The 18,633-nt window shown below is 37.1% G+C and overlaps 1 protein-coding gene across 1 annotated transcript in view; it reads left to right on the forward strand.

Moving 5' to 3' along the window:
* ADGRL2 (adhesion G protein-coupled receptor L2) overlaps positions 1-18,633 on the forward strand; it is a 623,946-nt gene that overhangs the window by 3,217 nt on the left and 602,096 nt on the right. The window lies entirely within an intron of this gene.

Raw genomic sequence — 18,633 nt, forward strand, 5'->3', positions numbered from 1 at the left:
AACAATGCCTCCCTGGCCAACAAGCTCAGATAACTGTATGTAATAAGGATACTCCCCACCAGTAGCCAAAGTGTTTGTATTTACCCATTTGTGGTCTTGATTGACACGTCCGATTCTGATTTTTCAACTCTCATCATAGCTCTTTACTTTAACTGTAGTACCATTGTAGCAGAGGGTTTTTTTCTTTTGTTTTGTTTTTGTTCCTTAGTTGTTTCATTTAATGCATGCCAAGAACCCTACAGAACATTTGCCACTTACCTCAAGGAGTTAAGAACTAAATCAGGTCTGTAATTGACTGACTTGTCTACTGACAGCCTTAGAAGCGCTGCCCCCACCTTTACTTCTTATTTTATTTATTTTTTTCTGTCTAAAGAACAAGATTGACGTCTCTTTATACGTTTGGAATTCTTCAGTGGTGTAAAGTGCTTGGTAACGATGGAAATTAACCTGAGGCTTTATCTAACTACCTTTCCTTGCAACTCCATTGAAGTTCTGGTAACAATTAAAATTTTCATGCAAACAACTGTTCCCATCAGAAAAAAAATACATTCTTCTGTCTTGTCATATCATTCTTCAAAATCTCCTGGGTAGTGAAAGGAAGCCTTCTCCCTTGCCTTTCTTTCTATTGGGTGCATGTGAATGAAAATTTCCCAAGTTGAAATGTACCAGCACATTAGAAAAGCAGAGAAAGAAAACAAATGGAAAAAATACTGAAGTGAAAATGCATCTTTAAACGGTCGGACTCTGAAACGCTGAAATAGTTATCTGTCCTTGTGTTAGAAGGTGTCACCTCCTTAAGGAGAAATGAACAAGAACAGGCCCATACAGGGGAGCATTTGTGGCTTTACTTCTGTCTGTTTATTTGGGATAGCTTGAACTGTCTCCCACTGTTTTTCTGTGCGGTGTGAAAAGATGAACTATTATACATGTAACTCACAGGAATCCGATTCAAAGACTGTGTTCATTTGACCTTCGAATATCCAGTATGTAATGTAAACAAAAGTCTGAACAGCACCAACACATAATCAAGTGGCAGAAATGTGGGGAACATGGGTCAGTAGCAATTGAGCAAACTACACATTTCTCTAGTAACGAATGAAAAACAATTTTGATGCCATTCTGTGATACCAGCATTCTTTTTAGATCTTATTTGAAGTATCAGGCAGATGGACTGCCCTATATATCCAGAACCCCTATCTGCTGGCAGGCAGAAAGGCTGAGAACCTATCTTTAAAGTTATTTTAATATATCAGTTTTGCCCGGATTAGCTAAATTCAACATCGACCATTGGTACGGGAAAGGTTGGGAATTAATTTAAATTTGAGCTTACCCTCCCATCATCTCTTGCTGAGTGAGTTCCTTAGCCTGCGAGACATTCCTTTCAGATTCGATTTCTCCATTACTTGGATGATATTCCTACTTTGAAAGAAAAAGAGGGGGCAGGAGGAGAACAGAGCTTGGTGGCTATGAGCTACGTGTTGATATAAACAGTCCAAGAAGTTAAAACTGACCTAAAACCATTTGAAGAATGTGTCCCTTGTTGCTAAATTCTTCAGCGTCATAATTCAATTTCCTATCTAAAAAGATGTCACTTTTCTGAAATTAAAAATAAAATCCAAAGATTTTGCTCACTGTGGAAAGCTTGTGATGTGAGCAAAAAATACCCAGATAAATTAATCCTCAAATGTGTTAACTGGACAGTTAGCCACATATCCAAGCTCAAAAACAAAACTTCATGGGCGAATAAGATCTATAGTTTGGAAAACAAAGCCAATACCTGTAAAAAGCCTTAAACTAGGATTGGAAAGTCTGTTTGCTTACAGCTGCTGTTACATACATTACTTTTCTATCAATCTTCTTCCAGAAATATTAATTAAGTGCCCTACCCACAGTCCTGAGACCTCCTCTTTGTATCGTCACAGCACCTACTGTATACATTACACAAGTCAGCCTCTGCGTTCTTTCTCACATTTCCCTGGTTGTTTATGGGTCATACTCTTATATGCTGAGTAGCTTATAAACTACTTAAGGGTAAAAATCATATGTATTCTGTGTCCTTTGTAGAACTTGGCTCAGTGTGAGGGCCAGAGAGTAGTCTTGATTAATATTTGAATGATGGATTGAATTTTTTAATATCTAGTTAGCTTAGGATATATACATCTATACATCTATATATATATATATATATATATTAATTTGTCTCAAGGGCAAGACAAGGAACATGTATCCATTCAAAACATTTCTTAAGACTTTGCTATATTCCAGACACCGGACCCATGCTGTGACTGCATATGACAGTTTACATGTGCTCAGGTTTAAAGAATAGCTACTGGAAAAGAGATTATTTCAGTAGGTAAAAATTATACCTATGTCTATACATACATGATATATGGCATATATATGATATATATATATATATATATATGTATATATATATATATATATGATTTCTAAATTTGGAACTTAAAGGTGAAAGCAAATGATGGGAGAAGGTGAAAGGTGAAAGCAGGAGACAAATGAAAAAGACAAAGAGAAATAGGGCAAAAGATGGTGAAAGAATGAGGAAGGGAGACACGTCTTGATCCATGAGGAGGGAAGGGTTCTGAAGATTTTAAAGAATTCAGACCTTGACGTTTCTCATGGACGACAGTTTACAGCTTTGTAACTCCTATCGCTAAATCTCCATACACTATAAGAGGACTAGAAAAAGTAATTAATCTCGAAGAGAAATTATTCACTGACCTGAAGTTTTGTCTCCCTCCGAATGATATACTAAGCGGCGTTGGGGTCCTAAGTAAGTATGAAAGCAAAGAAGATATAAGGTGGGTTTTAAGGCAAACTGCAAAACAGTCAATCCAATAAGAAATCCCACACAGAGAGTTTACAACCATAAATCAAATTCTGGAAGGAATTTGGCAAAATCCGGTATTACTCAGGCAGACAGATATCAACACCTAAGCAGGGTGAGGACGGAGCCTGTCAGAGGAGTGGGCAGCTTCAAAGGTGCGATTGTCAGCCAGCATGCTCCTGGAAAAAGGCTAGAATATGTGGATTTAGACACAGGTTTCAGGAAGCAGTGCTGCTAGAAGTGAAACAGGAGAAGCAGTTTGGGGTTCACCAACCTGCGGAGAAAGCAGGTTGCCCATCTACCCGCTTCTGGGTCCCAGAACGCAGGGGAAATAAAAATCTCCCAGTTCTTCAGAAGATTCTCTGTGACGGCTCTAACCACATGGCCGCCCCTCCTCACTGACCCGGGTACTCTGGACTCATGCTACGGGCATGTGGTGGTCTCAGCACTTGGTCATTTCATTTTTCTGCTCTTAGCCATGGAGATGGTAAAGACTATTTGTGAGCTTCTTCTGTTAGCAAATGAAAAGCCATTGCATGCTGGCCGCCGGGATTTTGTTGGACTCGGTGAAGGTGAATGTACATGCGTTTTTCTAATTAATGAAGAAGATAGAGGACCACACTTTAGAGTCAACATCCTTATTGGAAGACAAAAAACAAAAGCATTTAAAATCTTGTGAACTGAATTTAGAGAGGAAGTGTAATGAAACAGAAAGAGCACTAGCTTCAGACAGACAGTCCTAGGTTGGAACCCCAGCGATCGGCAATAGTATTTAATTTCTCTAAGTTACAGCTTCCTTATCTGTAAACTAGAAATTAAAAAAAAAATGCACTTTCATGTTTCTCAGTTTTATAGTAAAAAAACTAAATAATATCTGCTATATACCCCCAAACAATGCTGAGCTTATGGAAGACTTTTGACAAGACTTCCCCATATTCAGTTTGTTTTCTGCCCAAAATCAAACTTACATTACCCTGGATCCCTTGCATGGACATAAGCATTTGGATGTTTAATGGCTTAATTTTAATCTGTAGCTGAAAAAAAAGAAAAGAGATTCATGGGACAGCAAAGCACTGATACTGTTACTAACATAGTATCTGAAGATCATGATACGTAAAATTCTCAGGTCTTGTCTTATGGCAGTGAGACCAGTCATAACCATGAATAGCAAATGCTCAAAGAAAGATGCTGCTTATGCTAGGGGTTATATCTGTAATTTTGATTAAAATTACTATTTTCGCCTACTTCTGCTTCTCGGGTCCTGACAATATCCTTAAGGCCTGATGCCTAATGACCAACATGTGTTAATTTCTACAGCTTTTTAAGTGGCCGGCAGGTCAGTGCTCCCAGGCATTTCTGTAATTGGCACTCGCAGCAAAGTTTGCTGAATTCCTTCTGAGTAGGTTCTGTGCGTCACTCTGAATTTCCAGTACCAACATTCAAAAGCCAGATTGAGAACTTTTGGAAGGATTGACTAGGGATTAGTCTAATATAAAATCCCTCCTAAGAGGACTCCGATTTTTAGCTCTTTGTGCGAGCGTGTGAGATGAGCAGAGAGCCCACGTCAGAAAAAAAAGAAAAGAAAAAGCACGGGGACATGAGAAAATCAGGAGGACGTTTCACAGCTTTGTAGAATTTTCCGATTTCTTTGGAAACTATGTAAATGAATTCCTTAAACACAGACTGTCATTGATTTTTCCTGATGTTCATTGATCCCCTCGTCATTGCTTCATGTATGTGTTCTCCCAAAACATCTAGTATCGATATTTCTCTCCCTCAACTCTGTCCCAATCCATTATAAGTATATCATTAAAACCTGTTTAATTTCCTATGAAAGATTATATTAAGTGCACTTTTAGTGTAATTATGTCAATAGTGGAAGATAAACACGTATTAGGCAGTGCAAAATGCTGATTATCTGTCAAGGTAAATCTGTTTATTTGAGATATAGCAATCTGACAACCCCCTGGTGTTATCCGGGAAAGTACATTCTCGTTCCAGGTACAGTTTGGTGGGGTTTGACAGCAAAATGCTCTCCATGGCCTCCTGCTGTGGCATAAGCTTCATTGTATGTAAACCCATATACATGTGTATCTGTGTAATAAAATGCAGACATGTGGATCATGTGTTTTAGGCCTATGCGATATGCTTACATTCTGGTGTTTTTGTACATGTAGAAAACAAAAATGTAAATTGACAAGTTCAAGAGAGGGGAGAGTGGGTTACAGGATTAGCCTGCGTTTTAGTTTGTGCCCAGGACGGGGTTTGCCCTCATTCGTGTCGGCTCGGAACCGTTTGCATTAATCCCCAGAAAAAAAGAAAGAGCTGGTGCGAAGAAGGGGAATCAAGGAAATAGGTCTGGTATAGGATGTTGACCAATTCTCGATGCATACATGCTTCTTTTATTCTTTTCACTTTTATCCTTGAGGTAGTAGTTTCTAAATATATCCTACAAATGCCACTGACTGCCAGCTGCTATTGGGCACAAAGTTTTTGTTTAATGAGATGAAACAGTATGAGGAAGTCAACGTGCCTCACATGCCACGTCTGAATTTCACCAGGTTTTTGTGCAGCAGAAAATGAATCGAAATGAAAATGGATTGAATATTCAGGCACAGTGTGCCGACCCCTCTGAAAAATAATTCTGTCTGACTTTATTACATGTGATCATTTCCTGAATGCCATAGAATGCTGAGTAGAATAATAAAAATTGATATGTATATTGACATTTTAGTTTTCTAAATAGAAGCTGAGAAAATATAAACAGCATTTTGGTCTTTGCAACTCTTCTGACCAATCATTCATATGCTGACTAATTCACTTAACTCTCAAATACCTCATTCGTCCTTAATATAAATGTCTTCTGAAATAATTTCTCCCCTGTAGATTATGCACACCTTCAGTTTGATTCAGAATTTACATGTGTAGTTTGCATATTTTTGCATCAGAGTGTCTGTTTTAAATTAGATAAAGGTCACTGTCATTCATAATCAAGAAGAAGGTGGATTAAAGGTCACAATTCAATAAAAAAAATCTGATTAGATGTAGAGGTTTGTTCATGTGATTCAATATCATTGGCTAAGTGGAAATCATGAGTCAACAAATTAACCTCAGTATAATGGGCGACTTGCTTCACTGTGATCGAAAATATTCACAGATTTTTTTCCCCCAATGTCTAACTTGTTTGTCTCTGCGTAGCAGTGACAGTTCCTTCTGTTACTACTTTTACCATTAGGTGTCTTTTATAATGTCATTTGGTTTTAGGAGTGACATAAATGACAATTTTATCTCCAAAATAAAGGAGTACATTATAATGAATTAATAATAGACAGCTGTGGATTAGGAAGTCCCTGAGGACCTATGGTTACTCTACCATTTTTCCCCGAGCTAGTTCCTCGTTCTTCCACCCTTTTTAAAAGATGGAGCTGTCACAGCACATTTCTTCTCTTACATAACTATTTTATACCTCTCACAGAACACTTAAGAGTCCCTCTAAACCCTTCCACATCTTGACATCTACTCGGTGTTTCTGTCTGTGATTAGAATGGATATGTATAAAATGTAGCCAGGGGCAGACAATTAGGCTTTGTCAATTTGGTGAACCTTTTAAGGTAGTTTGACAATGACTTGAATAAATGGAAAGTAGTTGAGAACAAACAAATGCTAAGATGCAGGTAGATATTTGTTTGGCCCATAAATCAATCTGAACACCTGAAGGAGGAAAAATTGGTAGACTTTTCATATATGTTTGGAAATTTGACGTTGAGTACTGAGGTGTTAACATCAACGCTTAGTGTAACAGAACTTACTACCAAAAAGTGAAGAGTCTGAATTGATCATCTTAAAATATTTCTTTCTCTTTTTGCCTGTGCTCTTGACTTAAGAGGAAATCTTAATCCCCCTCCCTTATTTGTCTACTCCATTTGCTATATTGGCCTCTTAACAGAAGATCATACATCAAAAAAAAAAAAAAAAGGAAGAAGAAGAAGAAGAAAGAAAGATAGACAAGGAGACACCACCTCTTTAAAGCACGTTGTTTATTTTTCCAAGGAAAATCAAACATTTTTATAGGAACTATAAAGGTTAAATGGCTTAAGCAGATTATAATTAGTTAATTTTGTTAAACATATATTGGATCAATTTTACATTATTTTAATTACCTTTTGGAACAAATGGTTTGGTGAACAAATTCACTTGATGTTCAGGATCAAACAAAATTACCTTTCCTCTGGGTAGGCTTAAGTTTCACAAAATGATTTGGAAATGACCTCCTTTGCTTTCATCTAAAAATATCTTTGGATTTAGAAAATGATTAAAGTTGGATATATTGTGTTTTAAGCCAATCAAATTTTATCATTTTCATGGCTTATTCTTTCTTTAAAGAGGAGTGTAATCAAACTTCACTAAACAGATGTTCAACCTTTAAGGAGACTCTTGTAATTCATGTAGTATCATGGTATCTGTAGAGTTGATTCAACTCTTATTTATGCCAGAATACATATAATGTATTCTGGTAAGTATATTCAGTTGTTTCTTTTTTCTGATAAGATATAAGAATGAAAGCTAGATAGTCATTAAAAATCAGGGCCAAATCAGAAATGCTCCAATTTATGTCTCTGTAGTGTACGTATGTGTATATACCGACACTCATACCTAGAAATAGTCCCTAAATTGTAAATACTAGGTCCCAGGTTGTTGAGTAGTAAATAAGAAAACCAGATAACTCTCTCTCACCCACCCTAATTTAGGGCATCTAGAGAGCAAATTGGGAAAATGCAAATAGGATTTGCCTTTTTTCTGTCAGTGTGGATTAGCAAGTTCATCTAGTGCCCAAAGATAGTTATCTCTCTTTTTGCTTACAGAAGGAGTTCTCCATGAGGGATGATTTTACTTCCCAAGAGACATCTGGTACTGTCTGGAGACATGTTTCTTCGGGGTTGGTGGAGAGAGGTGGATGTTGGTATTACTAACATCTAGCTGGTAGAGGTCAGGCATGCTGCTAAATGCACAGGATAGCCTTCCACAACAAAAGATTATCCTGTCCCAAATTTCAATAGCCTTGAGGATGAAAAGCCCTCTCTTGTAAGGAAGAGGGAGATGTTTCTTCATTATGTTTCTCAACTCTATAGTATCTCATTTCCCATACCCCAACACTACATCATCCTGACCTGCATCTGGCTAACTTCTCTTCATCCCTCAGAACCCTCGGGTCAGTCACTGCATTCTGATAAGCTCTGCTGGTTTGTCATCACACTGCTATATCCCTCTAAACTTGATTAATATGCTTTTCTGTATCCCACCCTCGACTATAAATCTCTTGAAAATTATACTGTTTTTTATTGCTAACATCCAGCATGGTTTGTGGAAGGAACATAACTGTCCTATTAAGACTTGTTGTGTGAAATTAAGCTTATCTCTAGAAACAATACTGTACAGGGCCTTTGGGTTTAGCTTAAATAGCACCAAAGATACTATTTCAGGAGTTGTGGATTAAATATATAAATTGTAGTTGTTGGCTTAAAAGCATAACTCTTTTTTAAAAATATCTTGCCTGTGTAATTATTCATATTATATCCAGCTATATATAGCTGGATGTGTTTTAAAACACAATCATGTATGTATGAAACATGGCATGGTTGCAAGTATAAATATTTTTTTCAATAAGGGATACATTTTAATGAAGGCACTCCAATACACTATCATATATATACACATATGTAAGTGAAGCACACTTGTAAATTCCCTTTAGTAAATTTCCCAAGCTCTAATGGCTATTTGTACTTAATATGCCAAATACTATACTTGCAATAAAATAGGGAAGACCACTGTCCACATCTAAATAACATGGATGCTTTTGCTTCACCGTTCTGTCTTATGTTTTTGTCTTGATCTCTGCGTTTTGCGTTATAAACATGGTCAATAACAGTATCAAATTATAAAGATACATCTGTACAAGTGAATATTAAGTGATCAGTTAACATTGATTAACATTAATCAATGAGAATCCAGAACTGCCTTTACATCAATTGTTACATCTTTCAAAAGTAATATTGATAACTCTGCATTTGGCAATCCTGTGCACTTTTATTATTTCACAAAGAGAAAAAGAGTGAAGTCAAAATCTAGTAATTCTCTGATTAATAAATGTCAGCCCAAGCAGCTAATTTGGATACGTTACAAAAAATCTACTTTCATAGAGCTTAAAGATTAAGAGCCTTTAGACCCAGAAAGATTTATGTTCCATTTCTGGCTCTGCCATGTAGAAACTTAAGACCTTCAGCAAGTTTTGTTCATCTGTAGAATGAGAACAATACTAACACCTACTAACACCTCACATGATTGTTGTGTAGATAAGTGAAATATTTAAAAAAAGAATTTTTATGTGCCCTTAGACACAAGAAGTCAGCTCAATAAATGATGTCTATTACCAACAAAAGTAGTAGTTATAGAAGTAACCACACTCCTAATAACAGAAATGGTAGGGCACTATAAATCCAGGATTTCTTTTATAATCTGGGAAATATACCTAATAACACTTCTGCAACTTAAAAATGGATTTATATTAGAAAAATTTTATAAAAGAGATTCTCTTAGTGTTTTTCTTTGCTGCGGTCATAATTCATTCTCCAATGTTATCTTTCTGCTCTCTCCTACTTCCATCCTTCTGTTGCATCGAACATTCATTTTATCCCCTATCAATGTTAAGTTGTTGTTTGCAAGTATGTTTGAAAGAATTTTTAAGAGTGAGTTCCAGACTTGCACTTCTCTAGTAAATCCAACGGCATTTTGTTCTACACCTCCGTGTCTTCACATGGCACACCAGAAGAACTTAATTGTAAATAAAAAACCCAGCTTTTTGTTTGTTTGTTTGTTTGTTTGTTTGTTTTCTAATGAGGGGCATCACATTTAAGAGAGGCTGTAAAGGGGCACCTGGGTGGCTCAGTCAGTTGAGCTTCTGACTTTGGCTCAGGTCATGATCTTGCGGTTCTTGAGCTCCAGCCCCATTCCCATCAGGCAGAGGACTGTCAGCATTGAGCCCACTTCAGATCCTCTGTTCTCCTTGTCTCTGCCCCTCCCCCACTGTCCCTCTCTTCCTCAAAAATGAAAAATAAACATTAAAAGAGAGAGAGAGAGAGAGAGGCTGTGAAATATGCAAGTTACTCGTCAAACTAGGAGAATGTCATCTATTTCCCCTCCTCTGACCCCGACAGGCCAGAGTATCTGAGAATAGCATTTCTACAAGGCTGATCATAGAGTTTGAGCTCAGCAAATGTTTTTGAATGGAACTGGAATAATGAATGTTTCTAGGGAGTGGTTCTATAGAAGTTAAAATAATCATGAGTCCAATTATCACGAGTTTTTATTGAAATCATTAATTTTATTTCTTGGAATAAGGTAATAGTTAAAGAGGAAAATAAGACCTGTGTACCATTTTGTCTTCTGGGCCTTCTAGGTCAAATTTTTCTTGGAATTATTCTTTTAACTTTATATAAACATACATAGCTGAACTTATTCATAGGATGCAGTTATGGTTAGCCTTTAACAATTTTAACTTTTTGTTTTTAATTAATTTTAAAATAATTGAGGCATAACACTTGTTTCAAAACTTAAAGAAATAAAATGATTTTGCCTATATATTTGAATGGACTACTACCCTTTCACCATTGTATTTTAAAAAGCAAATGCTAAAATTTTTTTAAAACTTAAAATAAGTTTATTAAAATTTATATGAATTGGGGAGCCTGGATAGCTCAGTCGGTTGGGCATCTGACTCTTGATCTCAGCTCAGGTCTCGATCTTGGGGTCATGAATTCAAGCCCCACATTAGGCTCTACACTGTGCATGGAGCCTACTTAAAGACATGAAAAAATATGAATTATGTTACATATGTCCATGATACATATTACATAATGTTTTTATTTTTTTTAATGTTTATTTATTTTTGAGAGAGGGAGAGAGAGAGAAAGAGAGCGCGTGTGCGTGCTTGCGCGCAAGAGAGAGCGAGGGAGGGGCAAAGAGAGAGGGAGACACAGAATCCCAAGCAGGCTCCAGGCTCTGAGCTGTCAGCACAGAGCCCGATGCAGGGCTCGGACTCACAAAACGCGAGATCATGACCTGAGCCGAAGTCAGACACTTAACCGACTGAGCCACCCAGGTGCCCCTATATTACATAATTTTATGTACATATATTATATATATTTTAATAGATTTTATTTAATGAACTAATATATATATAATTTTAATATATAATAAATCAAATAGTGACATCCTTGACCCCCACATGGGATGAGGAAGGGCTAAAACACAAAGCTTGCTTTTTCTACATTGACCGTGAAAAATAAAATATGCTTATCCAGACTACACATGAGACTAACCTGAAAAGGCTAATCAGCACCCTATGTGACAATAAACATAACTTAGCACAAGATAAATAAATGATCATTCTGAACATCAGTTAAAAACATTAAATGAACAACTTAAAATGAAGCTCTCTAGCTAGGAAACTTAGGGAGAAAAAGATTTATGGATTTTAGTTAATCACAAGTTTAATATGCACCAATGGTGAGATCCGGCTGCTAAAAAAGCATACCACCACCTTAGGCTAAATTAATGGGCATTGTAAGAAGGACATTGGAAAGAATAGTTCCATTAAATTCTCTAATTATTAGATCACATCTAACATATTGCAATTAGTCCTCCATATTTAAAGCAGAAAATTGAAGAACACAATGTGTCAAAAAATGTGTCCAAGATGAAAAGCAGTTTGAAAACTATGTCATATGAGAAATTGTAAGGACCCAAAATGTTTGGCCAGAAAAGAGAAGACCAAGGAAAATGTAAGAAATAGTTGATAAAGATATCTTTCAACAAATATTTATTGACACCCTGTTACAAATACTGTGCTTAAGTGTAAGGTAAATAGAGAAAATTAACAAGGAACTGATCTTTTATTTTTATCCCTTAATTAATGGACTTAAAAATCAAGAGGAGGTGACAAGACTTTAAATAGTCATACAAATGAACATTAGATAGCAAATAGTGATAAGAAAGGAAAGGAAAAGCAACAATGAAAAAAATAAATAAACTGATCTACTTGGGAAGACTCTCTTGAAGACGTGACATTTAAATCACATAAATAAAGGTGGGGGAGGAGGGAGGGAAGGCTTCCTTCCAAACAATGATAATGGTGTAGGCAAAGTCTCATAATCAAAGCCCCAGGGAGGAAAAGAACTTAGCAAAATTGAGGAATGGAAAGAGGAAAGGGTGATTAGAATATATGAATAAAGAAGGAAGAACAGTGTAAGAAAGAGGGGCCAGCTTGTAGCCCTTTGAAGACACATTAAGTCTTCTATTCCATGTGCCAGGGGTAGTTATGGAAAGATTGCCACAAAGACTAAGGTAAGGAGATTTGTCTTTCATAAAGATCACTCTGGCTTTGTGTGGATAATGTACTGGGGAGGGGCTAAAGGTGGTAAAGGATCTACTTCAGAGGCTATTGCAGTGGAAGAGGCAAGAGATCAAGGTCATTTGACTTTCACCGGAAAAGAAGACTGAATAACAAAGAGAGATTCAGAGACATTTTGGAGGTAATATCAAGTGAATTTGATGATGGATTGAATGTGGGCACGGAAAACAAAATGTGGTACTGAGGAAGATCCCTACTGTCCGATATGAGTAAGTAGATTAATTATTGAGAAGTGAAGAAACTTTAAAGCTGAAGTTCAAGTGCCTTGGCTTGGGAACAGTAAGTTTGAGAAGCAGGATCAATTGTTAAACAACAACATCAACAAAACCATCAAGACAATTTTCATATTAATTGGGTGAATCTCTGGTGAATTGTCGGGCAGAAGAGAGAGCAGAATTATTTTGTTTTCTTCAAAAAAACAGATCTGCAACCACAATGTCAGATTTGCCAGAAGGTCAGTTTCAACTCAGTCCATGAAAGAACAATTTTTAAGAACTAGACTATCTAAAAAAGTGAAGACTGTCTTGGAATGGGATAAGTTGCCCTTCACAGTAGCTATACTGGCAGAGACCAAACTCTACAGGAAATGTCTACAGGACTTTGGTCTCTTTCAATACTGTTGTGTTCAATTCCAGGAATCAGGTTTTAAAACCTTGAGAAGAAAACAAAGAGGATTCTCACTTAGGTCACTGCATGTGTTTAGTAAACCATTTCATTGCTGATTGCTATTGGGCATGTACCTGGCACCTTTCTACCAGAAGGGTTATTGATTGCATCGAGCAGCCATTGGCTGTTAACTGAAGTGCACACACTTTCCCTTTTGGGTAAGTGAAGGTCAGCGCCATGCCAGAAGTGTACTGCAAAGGTTAGAATCTGAGACTTCTCTTCTGTGATGATCCTAAATCCTCCTTATGCAAATGTCACTAATTTATTATGGCTTGCTTTCTTGCTGTACTTACTCTTAGCCTCAAGCGTCCTTTTCCACCCAGCCCTCCCAAACAATCAATACCTTCTGACTGGCATTGTCATTTGAGATGGTATCCACCCAGTTGTCATGAGTACTCAACCCGATGACTCACAGTTCCTATGGGCATCTACCCTTACAGACTCCCCAGGGAATGAGAAGCTATGATGATTTCTTCTAGGGCTCTCACCTAGAAAATTAATGCCATTTGGCAGCCAGAACAATCTCTTCTCCCCCTGCCCCCATTGGTATGCTTCATTTATTCTCCCTTCTGAAAAAGCTTTGTAAACTTAAGACCATTCCTGTATATATACAGGTAGAAAGATCACACTGTCAATAGGTTTGTCAGAATAACTTGCTGTGTGATCCTGCATTATGTGGAGAGTGAGGGAACGAATTGGCCACATAGCCAGAATCCCATGATAGACACTGTACCTAAGCAGAGCCAGAGATTGCAAAACATCTCAGTCCTCGGGGCGGGGGGGGGGGGGGGTGGGGAAGGTGGGGTAGGGGGCACAAATGCTTATTTTTCTTTTTCATAGACTTTAGCCTTCAGTAATAATTGTGTACTTTGTGATTGTGGTTCAGGGATAGTACCTATCACATTAGAGTTCAATTTTAATATATCTAGAGCTCTTTAATAAGACAGTCTGTTAAGACTAGGGCACTGACTGATTAATAAGTTGGTTCAAGTAGACTTTCGTTCGGTTCTCAGGAATAAGTGCTCTGTCTAGTTGATAAATTTCCACACTAAACACAAACGTTGTTATTTGTCATATACTAACTGTTTTAATGGGCCATTCTTCATGATCTTTAACAACTATCAATTGATCTCTAGAACTCAGATGTCACACTGCAGTCCAGCTACGTTCAAAGAATCTAAGTTTAAATGAACTATAATATAAAAGAAGTAAAAAAAAATTAATTTGCTCTAAGGACAGAAATGTATTAAGCGCATTAATGAAGATGTGAACAACAAGCAGTGACTCAGGGCTGTTATTTTTCTCCACAGCAGAAATATAGTAATCAATCCAGACAGTTATATCTTCAGATCCTCAGGTTTTAATAAAGGTGAGTCTAAGAATTCTACTTAGACTTTCAGACCATTACACCTTGAACCATCAGAAATAATCAGATATGTTTAAATCATCTGGGAGATAAACTGAGTGATTTCATACTTGTAAAACATAAACTCTCGAGGCAGCCTAATTTTCACGTTTATCGTTTGTGATTATTCTTCCGGTTCCTCCTTGCCTAAAAAAACTTATCAAACTCCAACTTCCCTTCAGCAGACTGGCAGGTCTAGGCCACTTGATATAAATAAAACCTAAAATGCTTAGAAATGAAATGAGCTGTTTTTGAAAAAGGTTGAGGGCAAACACTTATGTCCAGGAGTACAAAGGGATATGCCTATTTCTTCATCTGATAGTCTCCGGTGGCGACATTAGCACATCGATGTTTTATGCATTTCATACATAATACTCCACGTGATTATCAAATCCAGACTGTAGAGGTGAATTAAGTTTTCTGAGAATGGAATAGGGCGGGAGGAAGAACATGCGCTACTGAGAAAAATCATCCCGTTGCTTTATCTTCTAGGAGATCTGTGGAAGCCTTTCTTTTGGAAAGTGCTCAAAGACAGATCAAATGTGATAATAAAGGTTCACTATCTGAACAGGTCTGCCCTAGAAATAGTGCTTTAGAAATCTGAGGTGGGAAAGAAAAGCAGCCTGTGCCAGAAACTGATTAAATTTCAGTCATCTATCCAAAGAAGTCCCTGGTTGCTTGTAAAATGCTCCATATAATTACAGTAACTACGGGTTTTAAAGGAATTTACACATTAGCCTTTATCATGGGACTTTCTTTGTGGGTGCATTTCTACTTTAAAATCAATATCTCTAAAATAAACTTTAATAAGATTTATTAATTTTATCTATGTGGACCTTTTAAAAGTCAATATCAAATATCTTTCTCCAGATTCTTCTTGGCATTTGAAGAAGCTTAGATATAATCAAATGTCATGCCCTCTGTATGTTAAACGATCATTGTTCTATGACTTTGCTCTTGTATACAACGTAGCCCGGTTTTAAACTTTGAAAGAGTTGTGAATCAATACAAAGGCTGCTTAAAATGTATGGGTCATCCTGATACACGATCTCAGTACTGTGGACAAGGCTCATTAGTTGCTTCTTGAGCTATTATCTTGCTTGGTGTTAGATTTGAATAACCCAGGGAAGTAGTTTGACAGTCCCCAGTTGACCCTGCACCACGGTGGCTAAAATCACTTTTTTGCAGGGTGCCTGGGTGGCTCAGTCAGTTGAGCGTCCGACTTTGGCTCAGGTCATGATCTCAGAGCTCAGCTCATGAGTTCGGGCCCCGCGTCGGGCTCTGTGCTGACAGCTCAGAGCCTGGAGCCTGTTTCTGATCCTGTGTCCCTCTCTTGCTCTGCCCTTCCCTCACTCATGCTCTGTCTCTCTTTCTCTCAAGAATAAATAAAACATTTAAAAAATAAATAAATAAAATAAAAGCCCTTTTTTGCAACATCTACACACTTCACAAAAAACAAAAAGGCTTTCATAAAGTTGTGTCCCAGAGAACAAGCTTACTATCTTGCATTGAGCATAGAGAGCATTTGTAGGATATCACAGCTTTCAAGTCTTCATTTTCAAAAGAGACTTAGCACCAACATTTCTTCCCAGTAAACGTCAAAGGAGAAGACTCCCTGTCACCCACATGCTCCATGGCCTCATGTTAAGTGGCTATAATCTTAATCCAAAGAAAAGTGAACTCATATTTTTCATTGGATGGAAGACTTCTGAGAAACTCAAATGTTAAGATCTTCATTGATGCCAGAAGAATTCTACCATTAAAGCATAAAGGAAATATTTTGTTACCCCCCTGAAAAGGAAACCTGATTTAATCTTAAATCTCAGAGGTTTGTAAACACGAAAGTCAACTTCTCACCCCCCCACCCTCCCACCCCCCAAAAAAGGTAACAATGAAGCCTTAGTGTGAGATTGGAAGCTGAATGACGTTTCCTTTTTTTGGTCTACTCTACCCTGATAATGTCTAGTTTCATGAACTACAGTTTCTATTTAATAAATCTGTATACTATCTTGGAAAACTTACTATGGAGTGAATTCATGGTATTCAAACTGTATTGGTTAGGCATACCATAAAAACATAATTTAGTAATCAGCCAAGGTAAACATCACATCTTTCCACTCAGATAACAGAAGAGAACAAAACTTCAATACTTTGCATGGCTAGCTACCTGGGGATAAAGATCACCGCAATTTCAATACCTATATCTACCAAATTCAACAATAAGCTATCTCTGGCCGCCCTCTGTGCTTTTCACACACAGAAAAGATGCTATTTGACAGCATTGACTCAAAACATCAAAGGGTACAGACGTACTTAATTATCATTTTATAGTCTGCCCTTTACTTGGACTATTTAAATAAGGTTTTTATTTCCTTTCTTATTTGCTAGTAAATGACATTTTACGTGATCTATAGAGGATCTATCAATCTATATTAGGATTGGGTCTAGTTGCTTATAATGTAAAACCAAATTAATAGTGGCTTTAGCCAGCTAATATATATTTTTTCATGCAAAAAGAGTCTGGAGTTAGTCTGCGCATGAGTAGTTTGGTGGCTCCATTTATAAGTCACCCATGTTCCTGTTGTTTCTGCACTGCCAGGCTGCATGCTGGCTTTCTTTCTTTAAGTTTCTCTCCTGTTTGCAATGGAGCACTAATGCTCTCGCCATTATATTCTTTTTTCCAAACACCAAAAGGGCAAGGGGAAAAGGACCTGTAGGATCATCCAAGTGCATTCCTCTCAGATCACCCCTACCATCACATGCCTAAAACTCATATTTATATCTCATTATCCACCCTTATTTTGAAAAGAGGCTGGAAGGTAGTTTTGTGGACATAGACATTGCTGTTCCCAACAATATAGGGATTCTCTTACTTAAGAAGAGAAGGATGATATGTATAAGGCGGGCAGGTAATTGTTTGACTGTTGCCACACAGTCTTGAAATTTGCTCCTTTAAATATGCTTTCGAGGTGACTTATTTGGGGACCTGTAACCCCAAATCTAAAGCAAAATATTTCCCCCCAAAGCAGGTGGAAATTCTGTTAGCTAAGATCTTTTAGCTTTATCTGCCTGCTTGAGCAGCATTGGATTTTAGAAGTAAAAGCTCTAGATATAAACTGCAATCTTAAAATAATTTGATTTCATCTAAACAGTTCAAACCACCAACTATTTTTTTTTAGGTGTCATCTTAGTTTTTACTTGTGAAACTTTGAGGTGATAGGCATCTGTGGTTTAGGTAACTTTTATTTTCAAAGCTTAAGAGAGTCAGATAGAAAAACTGTTGGTTTCACATTATGTTTTTATTCCGTTTCACCTGAAATATGATGGTTACCAGCACATTATTTTATTGCTCTTCACAGATTGTCATCTGAGAAGTCTACTAGCACAGATTTCCTTCTTTTGTTTTTCACTTTTCTGATGGTTAGTTTTTAATTTGAGTTAAGGTGAAATAGAAACAAAACTCATTTTGATTAAATTGCTCCTAAGTAAACGGCAATGTTTTTGGTCATCCAAAAAGCTTTCTAGCCAGTATTTGCCATAAGCTAATAAACTAGAGCATCACAAGATTAAAGACTATTAAAATATGGATTTTCCTGACCATGTTTAGCATCCATCATTATGATGAGGATGACCAAAAATATTTGAAATATGCTGATGTTTTACAGAAAAATAGGGTCAGAAGATAATCTCAAATACTGACCCAATAAGGATTAATTCAAAGAGATTTCTAAAACTGTCACATGCCATTGAATGAAGCACATGTGATACGCTGCCTGGTCTATGGCATCCGTTGGTTGTAGGCGATTAAAAATAGAGAGGTCACACGCTTTTATGTTAACATATTTGCACACTTCCTTGGAGAACATTCCCCTGCTGAGGAACATACAAAGAATGCAACTCTAATTTATCGAAACGTAATCCAAAAACATCTGAGGTATCTTACTTGATCAGAGCCAGGGAATACTGCCGGGGTTAGTCATCTGGAGAGTTTGGATGTACTTCGGTCAAATGTTATTTTAAGCTGGGATATCTTTAAAATTCAGTCAAATTAATGGATCTTTCCTAGTATACCACGCCATTATCATTAAAGTACACAGAAGCTGTTAACACATGGCATACCTGATCATCATCGCTACCCGCTGCCAACAGATGTATCAGTCAACAACAAATGTATTCTAATCGTGTCCTGGAAAGAACGGTTTCACACCTTTGAAGGCTGACATCTGCACCATGTAGCAGTGTGTAAAG

The sequence above is a fragment of the Felis catus genome, chromosome C1, assembly GCF_018350175.1.
Source record: "Felis catus isolate Fca126 chromosome C1, F.catus_Fca126_mat1.0, whole genome shotgun sequence".
NCBI lineage: Eukaryota > Metazoa > Chordata > Mammalia > Carnivora > Felidae > Felis > Felis catus.